Source organism: Bufo bufo, chromosome 2 (genome assembly GCF_905171765.1).
Source record: "Bufo bufo chromosome 2, aBufBuf1.1, whole genome shotgun sequence".
Taxonomy (NCBI): domain Eukaryota; kingdom Metazoa; phylum Chordata; class Amphibia; order Anura; family Bufonidae; genus Bufo; species Bufo bufo.
In genome coordinates this window covers 478,904,857-478,922,896 of record NC_053390.1, presented here as the reverse complement: position 1 = coordinate 478,922,896, position 18,040 = coordinate 478,904,857, and the positions used below count along the sequence as shown (strand labels likewise).

The following is an 18,040-nucleotide window of genomic DNA, read 5'->3' as shown; positions in this document are numbered from 1 at the left end:
CTGTTCCGTTTTTCAGTTTGGTTTCCATTTGTGATTCGTTTTTTGCGGTTCGCAAATGGAAACGGAAGCATACAATAATGTTTAAACAGTAAGTACATAAAATTGGGATGGGCATAAAATTTTCAATAGATGGTTCCGCAAAAACGGAATGGATACGGAAGACATACGGATGCATTCCGTATGCATTCAGTTTTTTTTGCGGAACCATTGACTTGAATGGAGCCACGGATCGTTATTTGCGGGCAATAACAGGACAAGTTCTATCTTTAGCGGAACGGAAATACAGAAACAGAATGCATACAGAATCCATTCCGTTTTTTTTTTAAGAACAATTGAAATGAATGGTTCCGCATACGGACCGCAAATGGAATCCGCAAAAATGGAACAGAAACTGAAAAAAAAATGTTCGTGTGTAAGAGGCCTAAGCAAGTGGTTTAGGTTGTTGTTCTTAAGATTTGTTACATTTAATTTGGAATATATGTAACATATGGTGTGGGCAGGAGTATATGAGTGAATACATTGTCTAGATAGAATTATGATAATGTTAACCAAGAGAGGAATAAAGGTTCTTCACAGATAAACAGAAATTATTGTGTTATGCGTTTGCCATTATATTTAATACACATCTACAGGGAGAGCAGAATTATTAGGCAAGTTGTATTTTTGAGGATTAATTTTATTATTAAACAACAACCATGTTCTCAATGAACCCAAAAAACGTATTAATATCAAAGCTGAATATTTTTGGAAGTAGTTTTTAGTTTGTTTTTAGTTTTAGCTATTTTAGGGGGATATCTGTGTGTGCAGGTGACTATTACTGTGCATAATTATTAGGCAACTTAACAAAAAACAAATATATACCCATTTCAATTATTTATTTTTACCAGTGAAACTAACCAATATAACATCTCAACATTCACAAATATACATTTCTGACATTCAAAAACAAAACAAAAACAAATCAGTGACCAATATAGCCACCTTTCTTTGCAATTACACTCAAAAGCCTGCCATCCATGGATTCTGTCAGTGTTTTGATCTGTTCACCATCAACATTGCGTGCAGCAGCAACCACAGCCTCCCAGACACTGTTCAGAGAGGTGTACTGTTTTCCCTCCTTGTAAATCTCACATTTGATGATGGACCACAGGTTCTCAATGGGGTTCAGATCAGGTGAACAAGGAGGCCATGTCATTAGATTTTCTTCTTTTATACCCTTTCTTGCCAGCCACGCTGTGGAGTACTTGGACGCGTGTGATGGAGCATTGTCCTGCATGAAAATCATGTTTTTCTTGAAGGATGCAGACTTCTTCCTGTACCACTGCTTGAAGAAGGTGTCTTCCAGAAACTGGCAGTAGGACTGGGAGTTGAGCTTGACTCCATCCTCAACCCGAAAAGGCCCCACAAGCTCATCTTTGATGATACCAGCCCAAACCAGTACTCCACCTCCACCTTGCTGGCGTCTGAGTTGGACTGGAGCTCTCTGCCCTTTACCAATCCAGCCACGGGCCCATCCATCTGGCCCATCAAGACTCACTCTCATTTCATCAGTCCATAAAACCTTAGAAAAATCAGTCTTGAGATATTTCTTGGCCCAGTCTTGACGTTTCAGCTTGTGTGTCTTGTTCAGTGGTGGTCGTCTTTCAGCCTTTCTTACCTTGGCCATGTCTCTGAGTATTGCACACCTTGTGCTTTTGGGCACTCCAGTGATGTTGCAGCTCTGAAATATGGCCAAACAGGTGGCAAGTGGCATCTTGGCAGCTGCACGCTTGACTTTTCTCAGTTCATGGGCAGTTATTTTGCGCCTTGGTTTTTCCACACGCTTCTTGCGACCCTGTTGACTATTTTGAATGAAACGCTTGATTGTTCGATGATCACGCTTCAGAAGCTTTGCAATTTTAAGAGTGCTGCATCCCTCTGCAAGATATCTCACTATTTTTGACTTTTCTGAGCCTGTCAAGTCCTTCTTTTGACCCATTTTGCCAAAGGAAAGGAAGTTGCCTAATAATTATGCACACCTAATATAGGGTGTTGATGTCATTAGACCACACCCCTTCTCATTACAGGAATGCACATGACCTAATATGCTTAATTGGTAGTAGGCTTTCGAGCCTATACAGCTTGGAGTAAGACAACATGCATAAAGAGGATGATGTGGTCAAAATACTCATTTGCCTAATAATTCTGCACGCAGTGTATTTACATTTTCATTTCAGCAACACTGAATTGAAACAGACATCACATCACCCATACATAAGACACAACAATATAATATTAACTGAACGCAGGGTATGCACAAAAAGGACAGTAAAGCAAGACATGATAAATCAAGAAGACTACGCTTAGCACTGGTTGAACTAGATTTTACCATAAGAAGTATATGATTCAATATAGGCAGTAAACACAATTGCTTTATGTCAGTGGTGTTCAACCTATGCCTGTGACTCTCAAGCAATGCTGGAAGTTGTAGTACTACAACAGCTGATGTGCCATATGTTTATACTCTTATACACTTTGCTGTGGCTGCCAAAATAATTTCCTCTCAATGTACAATACTGGCAGTTTTAACATGAATAAAAGTACTCTTCTCTAAAAAAAAAATATAGATTTCTTTTACATTCTGTAAATTAATAAAATGAAGAAATGTATATCTTTTATGATATGTGTACCTTATCATATACAAACCGGATTCCAAAAAAGTTGAGACACTAAACAAATTGTGAATAAAAACTGAATGCAATGATGTGGAGATGGCAAATGTCAATATTTTATTTGTAATAGAACGTAGATGACAGATCAACCGTTTAATCCGAGTAAATGTATTATTTTAAAGGAAAAATACGTTGATTCCAATTTTCACGGTGTCAACAAATCCCCAAAAAGTTGGGACAAGTAGCAATAAGAGGATGGAAAAAGTCAATTTGAGCATAACGAAGAGCTGGAAGACCAATTAACACTAATCAGGTCAATTGGCAACATGATTGGGTATAAAAAGAGCTTCTCAGAGTGGCAGTGTCTCTCAGAAGCCAAGATGGGTAGAGGATCACCAATTCCCACAATGTTGTGCAGAAAGATAGTGGAGCAATATCAGAAAGGTGTTACCCAGCGAAAAATTGCAAAGACTTTGCATCTATCATCATCAACTGTGCATAACATCATCCGAAGATTCAGAGAATCTGGAACAATCTCTGTGCGTAAGGGTCAAGGCCGTAAAACCATACTGGATGCCCGTGATCTCCGGGCCCTTAAACGACACTGCACCACAAACAGGAATGCTACTGTAAAGGAAATCACAGAATGGGCTCAGGAATACTTCCAGAAACCATTGTCAGTGAACACAATCCACCGTGCCATCCGCCGTTGCCAGCTGAAACTCTACAGTGCAAAGAAGAAGACATTTCTAAGCAAGATCCACAAGCTCAGGCGTTTTCACTGGGCCAGGGATCATTTAAAATGGAGTGTGGCAAAATGGAAGACTGTTCTGTGGTCAGACGAGTCACGATTCAAAGTTCTTTTTGGAAATCTGGGACGCCATGTCATCCGGACCAAAGAGGACAAGGACAACCCAAGTTGTTATCAACGCTCAGTTCAGAAGCCTGCATCTCTGATGGTATGGGGTTGCATGAGTGCGTGTGGCATGGGCAGCTTGCATGTCTGGAAAGGCACCATCAATGCAGAAAATATATTCAGGTTCTAGAACAACATATGCTCCCATCCAGACATCATCTCTTTCAGGGAAGACCCTGCATTTTTCAACAAGATAATGCCAGACCACATTCTGCATCAATCACAACATCATGGCTGCGTAGGAGAAGGATCCGGGTACTGAAATGGCCAGTCTGCAGTCCAGATCTTTCACCTATAGAGAACATTTGGCGCATCATAAAGAGGAAGGTGCAACAAAGAAGGCCCAAGACGATTGAACAGTTAGAGGCCTGTATTAGACAAGAATGGGAGAGCTTCCTATTTCTAAACTTGAGAAACTGGTCTCCTCGGTCCCCAGACGTCTGTTGAGTGTTGTAAGAAGAAGGGGAGATGCCACACAGTGGTGAAAATGGCCTTGTCCCAACTTTTTTGGGATTTGTTGACACCATGAAATTCTGATTCAACATATTTTTCCCTTAAAATGGTACATTTTCTCAGTTTAAACTTTTGTTCCGTGATTTATGTTCTATTCTGAATAAAATATTAGAAGTTGGCACCTCCACATCATTGCATTCAGTTTTTATTCACGATTTGTATAGTGTCCCAACTTTTTTGGAATCCGGTTTGTGTATATATATATATAAAGAGAAAAATGGCGGCACTGGCTGCAGAGAGAGATTGCGGGTGCACGTCGCTAGGGGAATAGACTGGTGTCCCCAATGAATAAATCCGGAAAAAAGAGCGGCACTCCAAGAAATAAAGGAAGTGAACCTTTATTCACCCCAGTGGTGCAACGTTTCGGCTCTGGTCACGAGCCTTCCTTTGCTTGAGGAAGGCTCGTGACCAGAGCCGAAACGTTGCACCACTGGGGTGAATAAAGGTTCACTTCCTTTATTTCTTGGAGTGCCGCTCTTTTTTCCGGATTTATATATATATATATATATATATATATATATAAATATATCTTATAGATATAAAAATGAGTTTCTGTCTGTCTAGAGGTTCTTTATGCGCGACCAAACGACTGGACGGATCTTCACCAAATTTGGCACACAGGTACATCAGGTGTCCGGGAAGGTTTTAGACCGGTCTCAGCTCTCTAGGACGTACCGTTCCTGAGATATTGCAAAAAAAGACCTGCATTAGCCAATAGAAGCCAGCAAGCCTTTCACTTAAATCCGAACTGCCATTTACACGGTCACATGTCCCTTATTAGCCAATAGAAGCTAGAAGGTCCTACTCCAGGTTGCCATAACATCTGATCACAGGTTTAAGCAGCTCGCAGGTCCTTAAATATTCAGTCGTATGACGGCACAACTACACTGCTACATGCATGGGGGGCAGGGGCCACTATTAAATGGATGGGCGCTATGGAGTTCACTGTTAAAGGGGAAGGCACTGTGGAGGTCACTGTTAAAGGGGCGGACACTGTGGAGGTCACTGTTAAAGGGGCGGCCACTATGAAGGTTACTGTTAAAGGGGTGGTTAATGTTAAAGTGGTGGGCACTGTGGAGGTCAATTTTAAAGGGAAAACCAAAATGGCGCTGCTGCAGCTGGCACACCACGTACACAGCATACCCGTGGTCAAGCGGCACAGCAAGCAGCTAATGACGAACCTGAGGCGGCTGAACTCTCCCCGAAAGAGGCACACGAGCAGCTGATGTCAGCGATATTAGTTTGCCAAACTTCCCTCACCACAAAGATAGAGGAGGTACGTGTGGATGTGGGCCTCCTCAGGCACGATGTGCAACAACTCAGAGAAAGAGTGCGGGGAACAGAGGAGAGATCTCTGAGCTGGAAGACCTCACTCGCCCCATACCTGCTAAGATACAGGCCCTGGAAGGTTCTGTCTCCTTATGGCAGCAGAAATGCAATGACCTGGAGAACAGGGCAAGAAGAAATAACGTGCGCATACTGGGTCTACCTGAGAGAACGGAGGGACGTGATCCTGCAGCATTTCTCGAGGCCTGGTTTAAGTTAAAGGGTTTCTGTCACCCTATTAAACCGTTTTTATTTTTTTCTTTAATAATAATCCCTATAGTGCGATCTCATGATACATAATCAAATTAATAATTTTGGTTCAGTAGATTTTGCTAAAAAACGATTTTTAAAATATGCTAATTACCTTGCTACCAGCAAGTAGGGCGGCTACTTGCTGGTAGCAGCCGCATCCTCCGATGGTAATGACGCCCCCTCGGCATGCTGATTGACAGGGCCAGGGAAGGGAATCCTTCTCTGCTGGCGCTGTTAGAATTTTAAATCTCGCGCCTGCGCCGTACCTGGCTTCAATCGGCGCAGGCGCACTGAGAGGCGGCCGCTCTGCTCGACCGCTCCATCCTCAATGCGCCTGCGTCGATGACGTCATCGCATACACCCGGAAGAGAAGACACCGGCGATTTCAAATTCTAACAGCGCCAGCAGAGAAGGATTACCTTCCCTGGCCCTGTCAATCAGCATGCCGAGGGGGCGTCATTACCATCGGAGGATGCGGCTGCTATCAGCAAGTAGCCGCCCTACTTGCTGGTAGCAAGGTAATTAGCATATTTTAAAAATCGTTTTTTAGCAAAATCTACTGAACCAAAATTATTAATTTGATTATGTATCATGAGATCGCACTATAGGGATTATTATTAAAGAAAAAAAAAAAAAACGGTTTAATGGGGTGACAGAAACCCTTTAACTTTTCCAGAGGCGTCTTTTTCTATGGCATATGCAGTGGAGCGGGCCCACAGGGTCCCGGCTCGACCACCACCTCCGGGAGCACCACCCAGGCCGCTCCTAGCTCGTATGCTAAATTAGAAGGACCGCGACTTAATCCTCACTCAAGCAAGGAAGTTACAAACCATCATGCATGAAAATGCCAAGGTATCTTTGTTCCCCGATTTCTCCGCCGAGCTTCAGAAGAGGCGGGCGACTTTTGTTGCTGTTAAAAAGAGACTCAGGGACATGAAATTACCGTATCCCATGGCTTACCCCGCCAGGCTGAGAGTGGTGGATGGGGAGAGATCACATTTTTTCACGGATCCCAAAGAAGGGGATGAGTGGGCTGCAAGAAAATCGCGGAGATTGCCGCCACCTCCTTGAAGTATATTATTAAGTCAGCAACCCAGTTTTATTTTTGTTCAAAGACCTTAATGGTCAGGTCGCATTGTTAATAATATTGATGCTGCTTCATAACCTACACCGGTCACCGGTATGATACTGTGCTCTCAGCGTGAGTTTTGCTGTTTACAATGCATACAGAAAGTTAGCTGCAGGCACGAATTATATCGTGCAGAGGGAGCTGGTCAGATATCGGCATATTCTTTTTACATCTAGTAATATGCTGGTCCCTGATTACTCAGTCACAGGGAAATTATTACCTGATTTCTGATTACTATGTATTTCAATGCTAATTCACAGCATAGTTGGTTCAGATTTAAGTTTTTGTATTATGTTTTGGCACTATATGGTATAACAATGTTTATAGGCAGCAGTATATATGTATTAGGAGTGATGAGGAGGTACAGACACTGGAGAATCCAGAAAGAGGACAGCCCTATTCATAGATTGTTCATACTGATAAAATGGCTGCCATAGTGTTAATGTCATGAAATGTGAGGGGATTGGGGGATCCGGGTAAGAGAATATCTGTATTTGCACATGTTCGTAGATACAACCCTCACATAATTAGCTTACAAGAGACTGATCTCACGGCCGAAACGGCAGCTAGACTACAGAAGCCTTGGGTACAATGGTCCAGTCACTCGTTTGGTACTTCTCACTCTAGGTGAGTGTCCCTAGTAATTAACCACTCCATTAGATGGGAACCACACGCAGTTGAGACTGACACGGCCGGCAGATATATTTTTTATACATGCACATGTTAATATCCCGTTTGTGATTCTAAATATTTACTGTCCCCCTCCTGCAAATATGTCAATTCTTCAGACCGCAGCCACCTTTGCAGCTCAATATCCGCATGCTAGGTTGTTATGCGTAGGGGATCTAAACATGGTCATGAATCCACGGGTGGATCGCTTCCACGCTAATCCTTTATCCCAGATTCCTGGTCCGCCCAGTTTAATAGCGGCCTGGATCGAGGAAATGGGATGGCTGGACCTATGGAGGGAGAAACACCCGGACTCCATAGAGTACTCCTGTTTTACTCCCTCTTCTGGTGCAATGTCTAGAATTGACTATGTGTTTGGCTCCCCTGATGTGTACCTGGAACTGTCAGATATCTCACATGGCCCCCAGAGCGTCTCTGATCATGCGCCATTGATAGCAAGATTCAATGATACGCAGGAAAGTAGGTCTAACGTGAGGATGAGAATACACCCATTCTGGCTCACCCTCCTGAAAGAACAAGACCAATTGCAAGTGTTTTTGGAAGTACAGGACGCAGATACGAATCCACTGCTATTATGGGATACGTTGAAGGCTTATCTTAGGGGATGTCTTAAGTCATCTATCTCCTTTGTTAAGAGAGACACGAGGAAGAAAGAGGATTCTCTCAATACCTGTGTTAGGGAGGCTGAGGCAAGATTTGTGTTAGACCCCTCTGAGGCAAACCGACAGGATTGGTTGCAGAAAGGCAGGATGTATTTAGTTCACCTACATGAAAAAAGCAATCGTAAACTATTCTTTTACAAACAACAGGCTTTCGAGGTGGGAGATAAGGCAGGGCGAGTATTAGCACATATTGTCCATAAGAACTCATCAGCTCTGCCAGTTCTGCGAATACGGGCTCCAAATGGTGAGGTTAGGGATTCTGTATCAGATATTTTATCAAACTTCGCTGACTTCTATCGAGACTTATATCAAACATGAGCGGAACACTCAGAATTAGAACTTGAGCACTACCTAGATGAGAAAGAGCATCCAACTTTATCAATAGAGGACAGCAATATGTTGGAGGAAGATATAACCATAGATGAGATACAGGAGGCTATAGGTGACCTGACAAATGGGAAAGCCCCTGGCCCAGATGGCCTACCTTTAGAGATATATTCCAAATATGCGGATATTCTCGGACCTCAACTTAAAGTGATGTTCCAGGAGGCATGGCGGACGGGCAGATTACCAGACTCCCTTTATGAAGCAACCATAGTTGTACTTCTAAAGCCGGATAAGGATCCTTTAGACTGTGCATCCTATCGGCCGATATCTTTGTTAAACCTAGATTATAAGATTCTGACAAAGATCTTCGCCAATAGGTTGAACAAGACAATTGCTAGCATTATACACAGTGATCAAACCGGGTTTATACCTGGACGTTCGACCTCTAATAATATCCGTAGGACTCAAGTCATAGCCCAAATTGGAACCCAACATGACAGACATTGGGCTCTGGCCTCGTTAGACACGGCCAAAGCCTTTGACTCACTGGAGTGGCCGTATCTGATGAAAGTCAAGGGAAAGTTTGGCTTTGGACCTAGATTCTTGCAATGGATCCGGATACTTTATAAAAGCCCCAGGGCCAATATCCTAGTAAACGGTACGACCTCAGCTTATTTTAATTTGCAGAGGGGTACGAGGCAGGGATGTCCTCTCTCCCCTCTCTTGTTTGCAACTGCCATTGAACATTTGGCTATCCGTATTCGCCGAGATCAAATATACAAAGGAGTTGAGATGGGAGGGAGAGAGGACAGAGTAGGCCTATATGCAGATGACCTTATATTGTTTATCAGTAGGATAGATGTCTCTCTACCACGGGCGATTACTATTATAGAACTGTTTGGAAGGTTCTCCGGGCTGCATATCAACTGGTCTAAGTCGGCCCTAATGCCATTATGGAGTTCTGATTGGCCCAATGTTTATCATAATCTTAGGATAGTAGACCATTTTAAATACCTGGGGATTTTTATTACTAGAGAGCCGAGAGAGGCCTATACCAAAAATATTGCCCCTTTAGAATCTATTTTTTCTGGCAAATTCAAAATTTGGAGAACCCTGCCTATATCTATTATGGGAAGAATGAACCTGATAAAGATGATCCTTTTACCCAAAGGGTTATATTTATTGGAACATGCTTGCACTCCAATACCTCTGAGCTTTTTTGACCGCCTTCACTCATTAATGGTCCAATTTATCTGGGGCAGGGCCAGACATAAACTCGCCTTAAATACTCTGCAGCGTTCTAAGACACAAGGTGGTGCAGCACTACCAGACTTCCATTTGTACTTTCTTGCAGGTCAGTTGAGGTTCCTGGCTAGCTGGGTAAATGGGGAACCCCTCATGAACATGGAATATTATCTACAGCAATATTTGGAATTGTTCAATTTATGGCCAGTGTTGGAAAGGGCTGAGTCTTTGTCTGGGAAATTGCTACAGATTCATAGGTTGGCACAACAGGTTTGGAGAGATACCAAATTGTGTCAATACCAGGACTGGGCAGATGATATACCTTTATGGGATAATCCATTATTCCCGCACTTACAGTCCATAGAGGGCACTCACATCTGGTTATCTTCAGGGATTACTGCGCTGCGAGACTTATATCAGGACGGTGTTCTTTGTTCCTTCTCCCAAATTCAAGAGAAATTTGGTCTGGAACGTACCCAATTTTAAAAATATCTACAGATCAGACACGCCTTACAGGAACAGTTTAAGGATCGGAATAGGGCCATTTCCTCCTACCCTTTAATCAGGGTCATAAAGTCACAAGGTCCTAGGGGCATAATATCAGCTCTCTATACTTACCTGATAGGTTTGCGGATGTCATCACAGCCCATATTAGCTGAGACCAAGTGGAAAGGGAACATTCCCCATCTTACTGCAGAGGAATGGACGGATGCGCTGGAGGCAGTAACTCATGTGTCCCCCTCGGTTAATAACAGACTCATCCAATTATTTATGCTGCACCGTATGTAACGGTCACGTCCACACACACACAGGGGGAAGGGTAGTGACCACTGCGCTCCACCTTCACCCCTGGCCCTGCCTACTTGCCTCACGAGTCCTGATGACAGGGGACAACTGGACGGCAGTCCCTAACTTAGGATATGTGCAGGGAAGACAGACAAGACAAAATACGGAACATGAACGGACCGGGTCAGAACCAAGAGAGCTACGCAGTACAACGGATTAAGCAAAGAATGGTCAGGAGAAGCCGGGGTCAAATACCAGGAGAGTAGCGAAGTACAAGAGGAGTCCTAAGAGAGTAGTCAGGTGGGAGCCAAGGTCACAATACCAGGATGGATGCGCAGTACAGGAGGAGCAGGCAGAGGATCGTCAGGGAACAGGATCAGGTAAGTATTCAGTAGTCCAACAGATAGCCAGGAACCTAGAAATTAACAGGCAACCTGTGACCAGCAGGCTGCCTGTATTTATAGTGGGGAGTGAGGGTCATGTGACGTGGCCAGCGTCACATGACCGACAGACCAACCAGTAGAGCACCGAGTGATCATCTCGGCGCTCAAGGCAGACTAGGAGCAGGGAGCCACCCAGCCAGCAAAGCCGCCCTGGGAATGAGGTCAAGCACAGGTCCTCATTCCCAAAGCTAAGCAACAGGTCTGCGGGAAATGGGGGACCAAGTGCACCTTCGGAACCCCGTGACATCGTACTTATTTAACTCCTACCAGACTGTCACTACCAGAGCTTTGAGACGTTCTCACAGCTCTGTTTCTCCACCCCTGTGATGATGTCACTACTAGAGCTTGGAGGAGTTCTCACTGCTCTGTTTCTCCGCCCCTGTGATGAGGTTTTTACTTTCTGTTTCCTTCCTCCCAGCTGTTCCTTCTGCGTTTGATTTCCCTGCCTTTAAATCACCCCTCCTCCTTTTGTAGGGTGTGGATTATATTTCTCATTTGAGTTGTAGCTCTTGCTTGAGTATCTTCACTTGTAAGCTATCATTTCACTGGACCTGTGTTCTGCTGCAGCAAGTACTCCGGATATTGCCAGCTGTCTTTGGATCCGTCTTCTCTGCTGCTCCTTCAGCTAAGTGTGCAGACATTGTAGTGTATCTGTTTATTTTATGACTGGATCTGAGGCGACCACGGTTCCCTCCATATACTGAGCAGGGCACCGGTGGCCGTGCCCCTTCCACTATTGTAGGGGTTACAGTGGTCATCAGTCTTAGGTACGCGGGCATGCCTCGTTCCACCATTTGGATCCGGGCATGTGCTTTAGCAGCATAGGGAGAGCTTTGAGGGTCTGACAGGGGTCACCCATTATCCTCCCTAGTTTGGGTCCGGTCAGTAGCTCTATTTACTGTGTATGCTCTTGTTGCTCACAAACAGCCGTGACACAGACTGCATAAGATGGGGAGGATGTCCCAGCCTAATTGCCTTAGATGCACTCATAATAATGCTGACTTCTGGCATATGATGTGGGATTGTAACCATATCAGATCATACTGGCGAGATGTACTTGGAGTTTTATCATTATTGGGTATGGGTCCTATACCTTTATGTCCCAAGGTATGTCTGTTGGGTATTTTAGATAATGATGGGTGGACTCACTACAATAAAATACTCCTAAGTGAATCTCTGTTTATGGCCCGCAAAGTGATTGCCCTTAAGTGGATGGCGGAGGAATTTCCTACAATAGGTATCTGGAAAAGACTAGTAAACCAGATCATCCCTTTTGAAAAAGTACTATATGTGAATATTAAGTGCCCTGAGAAATTTCAAAAAGTGTGGGGATTATGGTGTGATTCTAACTTAACTACCTCATCCGGCTCTGCGGTTTCTATAGATCCTTGATGTGATATAATAACAAATCTCACACGCTTATCATGGTTTTAATAGCTTAATTTATTATTCTGAGTGTCTGCATTTCATATGTAAAGAAACTTGACATCACTAACTATGCTTTATTGTATTTTATTGTACTTCCAGCAGGGAAAACGTAAAAATGCATGTTACTATGTGCTGTATAAGATTATTTTGTATACATATGTCTGTACCATGAAAGTGCCTTGTTACTCTTTTTCAATAAAACGAGTTAAAAAAATAAATAAATTGGAGGCATGTAGCATGCCTCCCAAGTGTCCCTCTTTTGGAGGGACAGTCCCTCTTTGATCTTTAAATCCTCTTTTTGACCTGGGAAATGAATGCATAAATGTGCATTAATAAATTTACTAAATTGCTCCTTACTAAAGTGTCTGTATGGTTTCTACCTGTATATTAGACCATAACTTAATTATTTTGTGCAATTTGGACCTTAAAATATCTATAATCCGATGATTTATGAGCTAATAAAATGTAATTGGATATTGAAGCGCAAGAAAAGATTTGTCCCAGGGGCTCCACATGTAAAAAAATAAAGGAACTTATGCTCACCTATCCCCAGCTGCTGCAGTCAGTAATTATGATTTGGGCGGAGTTAGAGGCGTTGGGAGTTATGATGTAGATGTACAATAAAGCCCTATACATCTATATAGGCACTCTATTATGGCTTCTTACAACAAAAAGCCATAATAAGGCCGTGTGCAGGAGGCCCAAGGATTTGCTAAACAAATTTTATATACTGCAAAACAAAAGAAAAATTCACGGTTGCTAATGTCCTCACTTAGAGACGACACACATTGGCGATCGGTGACAAGATATGGTATGATGCTCAATGCAGCAGCGTCTCTAGCTTTCAAATTTTTAAGGAGCACACTGGGGGCCAGGACAAAAGTAGGGGGGCAGCTATAACAACGATACATTTACACAAGTATGCTTAGAAATGCTGCAATACTTTACCCAATACCTAAAACCTGTCTGTGGTTTAAAAAAAAAAAAAAACAATCACTCAGATTTCAACATGTCTTCGTTGCCTATGGATGACACTGTTATAGGGAGGGGGATCTGTGGATGACACTGCTATGGGGGGGATCTGTGGATGACACTGTTTTGGAGGGGGATCTGTGGATGACACTGTTATGGAGGGGGATCTGTGGATGACACATACCGTATATAGCATCTTATGCTATATGTGTCATCCACAGATCCATCCCATGACATTGTCATCCACAGATCCCCCTCCATAACAGTGTCATCCACAGATCCCCATCCCTATAACAGTGTCATCCACAGATCTCCCTCCCTGCCGCTCACAGGAGTGTACATTTGACATTTTTAAACTGTAATCCATATCCTGCAGTAACTTTAACTTTAAATCAGGATTCAGCGGCCGCTCATCTCTACTAGTACCTTAACCTTACACCACTCAGCTAGCTTCGGTAACAGGGCCAGGCCACAGCCTACAGGCACTGAAGGTTAGTTAACCCTTTCATGACCAAAGGTCATTGATGCCCCAGTGTCCAGGTCAAAATTTACAAATCTGACATGCGTCACTTTATGTGGTAATAACTTTGGAACACTTTTATTTATCCAAGCCATTCTGAGATTGTTTTCTCGTGACACATTGTACTTCATGACAGTCATAAATTTGAGTCAATATATTTCACCTTTATTTATGAAAAAATCCCAAATTTACCAAAAATTTTGGAAGTTTAAAAGCAATTCTTAAAATTTTTAAGAAAATTTCCAAAACCCACTTTTTAAGGACCAGTTCAGGTCTGAAGTCACTTTGTGGGGCTTACATAGTGGATACCCCCCATAAATAACCCCACTGTAGAAACTACACCACTCAAGTTACTCAAAACTGATTTTACAAACTTTGTTAACCCTTTAGGTGTTCCACAAGAATTAAAGGAAAATGGAGTTGAAATTTCTAAATTTCACTTTTTTGGCAGATTTTCCATTTTATTAATTTTTTTTCTTTAACACATTGAGGGTTAACAGCCAAACAAAACTCTATATTTATTACCCTTAATCTGCGGTTTACAGAGACACCCCACATGTGATCGTAAACTGATGTAAGGGCACACGGCAGGGCGCAGAAGGAAAGGAGAGCCATATGGTTTTTGGAAGGCAGATTTTGCTGGACTGGTTTTTAGATGCCATGTCCCATTTAAAGCACCCCTAATGCACCCTAGGGGATAAGGTGTCAGTTTTATTGGTACTATTTTGGGGTACATATGATTTTTAATTACTCTATATTACGTTTTTTGTGAGATAATGTAACAAAAAAATGGCTGTTTTGGCACCGTTTTGTTATTTAACATTTTTTACAACATTCATCTGACAGGGTAGATCATGCGCTATTTTTATAGAGCAGGTTGTTACGGACGCAGTGATATTAAATATGTCTACTTTGTCTGCTTGTTTGTTTCAGTTTTGCATAAAAAATAGGGTTGAGCGAACCCGAACTGTAAAGTTTGGGTCCGTACCGAACTTAGGGATTTTTGGACCCCGGACCCGAACCCGAACATTTCCGTAAAAGTTTGGGTTCGGGTTCGGTGTTCGGCGCTTTCTTGGCGCTTTTTGAAAGGCTGCACAGCAGCCAATCAACAAGCGGCATACTACTTGCCCCAAGAGGCCATCACAGCCATGCCTACTAATGGCATGGCTATGATTGGCCAGAGCAGCGCTTGAGTCACATAGCGCTGCACGTCACTCTGCTGTTACAAGTGTAGGGAGAGGATGCTGCTGGACTTGTGATTTCAGGAAGAGCATAGGAGAGAATCTAACTCAGCGATCTACAGACAAATAGTTGTGTGGGTGCATGGCACTATCGTTTTACCCTGCCCTGAGTTCATTGACCAAAAAATACTAACTTTTAGAATTCTGTTAGTTAGGTGGGTGGAGGCGGCAGCCTTTTTATGCATGCTCAGTGCACCAGCACTGCATCTGAGCTTTTGGGACATTGAAAATCACAATTTTTGGGGGGCAAACTACAACATCTGGATTAGTCAGTGTGCAATTTAACCGCCTCCGGACCGCCTAACGCAGGATCGCGTTCCAGGGGCGGCAGCCCTGCGCACAGTCATGCATATATGCGTCATCTCGTGAGATGCGAGATTTCCTGTGAACGCGCACACACAGGCGCGCGCGTTCACAGGATCGGAAGGTAAGTGAGTGGATCTCCAGCCTGCCAGCGGCGATCGTTCTCTGGCAGGCTGGAGATGCGATTTTTTTAACCACTAACAGGTATATTAGACGCTGTTTTGATAACAGTGTCTAATATACCTGCTACCTGGTCCTCTGGTGGTCCCTTTTGTTTGGATCGACCACAAGAGGACACAGGTAGCTCAGTAATATGTAGCACCAAACACCACTACACTACACCCCCCCGTCACTTATTAACCCCTTATTAACCCCTGATCACCCCATACAGACTCCCTGATCACCCCCCTGTCATTGATCACCCCCCTGTAAGGCTCCATTCAGACGTCCGTATGTTTTTTACGGATCTACGGATACATGGATCAGATCCGCAAAACACATACAGACGTCTGAATGGAGCCTTACAGGGGGGTGATCACCCCATATAGACTCCCTGATCACCCCCCTGTCATTGATCACCCCCCTGTAAGGCTGCATTCAGACGTCCGTATGTTTTTTTACGGATCCACGGATACATGAATCGGATCCGCAAAACACATACGGACATCTGAATGGAGCCTTATAGGGGGGTGATCAATGACAGGGGGTGATCACCCCATATAGACTCCCTGATCACCCCCCTGTCATTGATCACCCCCCTCTCATTGATCACCCCCCTGTAAGGCTCCATTCAGATGTCCGTATGTTTTTTACGGATCCACGGATACATGGATCGGATCCGCAAAACACATACGGACATCTGAATGGAGCCTTATAGGGGGGTGATCAATGACAGGGGGGGTGATCACCCCATATAGACTCCCTGATCACCCCCCTGTCATTGATCACCCCCCTGTCATTGATCACCCCCCTGTAAGGCTCCATTCAGATGTCCGTATGTTTTTTACGGATCCACGGATACATGGATCGGATCCGCAAAACACATACGGACATCTGAATGGAGCCTTATAGGGGGGTGATCAATGACAGGGGGGTGATCACCCCATATAGACTCCCTGATCACCCCCCTGTCATTGATCACCCTCCTGTCATTGATCACCCCCCTGTAAGGCTCCATTCAGACATTTTTTTGGCCCAAGTTAGCAGAAATTTTTCTTTTTTTTTCTTTCAAAGTCTCATATTCCACTAACTTGTGTCAAAAAATAAAATCTCACATGAACTCACCATACCCCTCACGGAATCCAAAAGCGTAAAATTTTTTAGACATTTATATTCCAGACTTCTTCTCAAGCTTTAGGGCCCCTAGAATGCCAGGGCAGTATAAATACCCCACATGTGACCCCATTTCGGAAAGAAGACACCTCAAGGTATTCCGTGAGGGGAATATTGAGTCCATGAAAGATTGAAATTTTTGTCCCAAGTTAGCGGAAAGGGAGACTTTGTGAGAAAAAAAAAATAAAAATAAATTCCGCTAACTTGTGCCAAAAAAAAAATAAATTCTATGAACTCGCCATGCCCCTCATTGAATACCTTGGGGTGTCTTCTTTCCAAAATGGGGTCACATGTGGGGTATTTATACTTCCCTGGCATTTTAGGGGCCCTAAAGCGTGAGAAGTTGGGCAATGTGTTTTGGGGTGTCATTTTACATATACCCATGCTGGGTGAGATAAATATCTTGGTCAAATGGCAACTTTGTATAAAAAATGGGAAAAGTTGTCTTTTGCCGAGATATTTCTCTCACCCAGCATGAGTATATGTAAAAAGACACCCCAAAACACATTGCCCAAGTTCTCCTGAATACGGCGATACCACATGTGTGACACTTTTTTGCAGCCTAGGTGGGCAAAGGGGCCCACATTCCAAAGAGCACCTTTAGGATTTCACAGGTCATTTACCTACTTGCCACACATTAGGGCCCCTAGAATGCCAGGGCAGTATAACTACCCCACAAGTGACCCCATTTTGGAAAGAAGACACCCCAAGGTATTCCGTGAGGGGCATGGCGAGTTCCTAGAATTTTTTATTTTTTGTCACAAGTTAGCGGAAAATGATGATTTTTTTTTTTCTTACAAAGTCTCATATTCCACTAACTTGTGACAAAAAATAAAAACTTCCATGAACTCACTATGCTCATCACGAAATACCTTGGGGTGTCTTTTTTCCAAAATGGGGTCACATGTGGGGTATATATACTGCCCTTGCATTTTAGGGGCCCGAATGCGTGAGCAGTGGTTTGAAATCAAAATCTGTAAAAAATGGCCGGTGAAATCCGAAAGGTGCTCTTTGGAATGTGGGCCCCTTTGCCCACCTAGGCTGCAAAAAAGTGTCACACATCTGGTATCACCGTACTCAGGAGAAGTTGGGCAATGTGTTTTGGGGGGTCATTTTACATATACTCATGCTGGGTGAGATAAATATCTTGGTCAAATGCCAACTTTGTATAAAAAAATGGGAAAAGTTGTCTTTTGCCAAGATATTTCTCTCACCCAGCATGGGTATATGTAAAATAACACCCAAAAAAACATTGCCCAACTTCTCCTGAGTATGGCAATACCACATGTGTGACACTTTTTTGC

The 18,040-nt window shown here is 43.4% G+C and overlaps 1 protein-coding gene across 1 annotated transcript in view; it reads right to left on the bottom strand.

The window, feature by feature from the left end:
• The window catches only part of LOC120990939 (protein unc-13 homolog A-like), a 2,175,961-nt gene that overhangs the window by 421,154 nt on the left and 1,736,767 nt on the right, over nt 1–18,040 (bottom strand). The gene's annotated exons all lie outside the window — the stretch shown is intronic.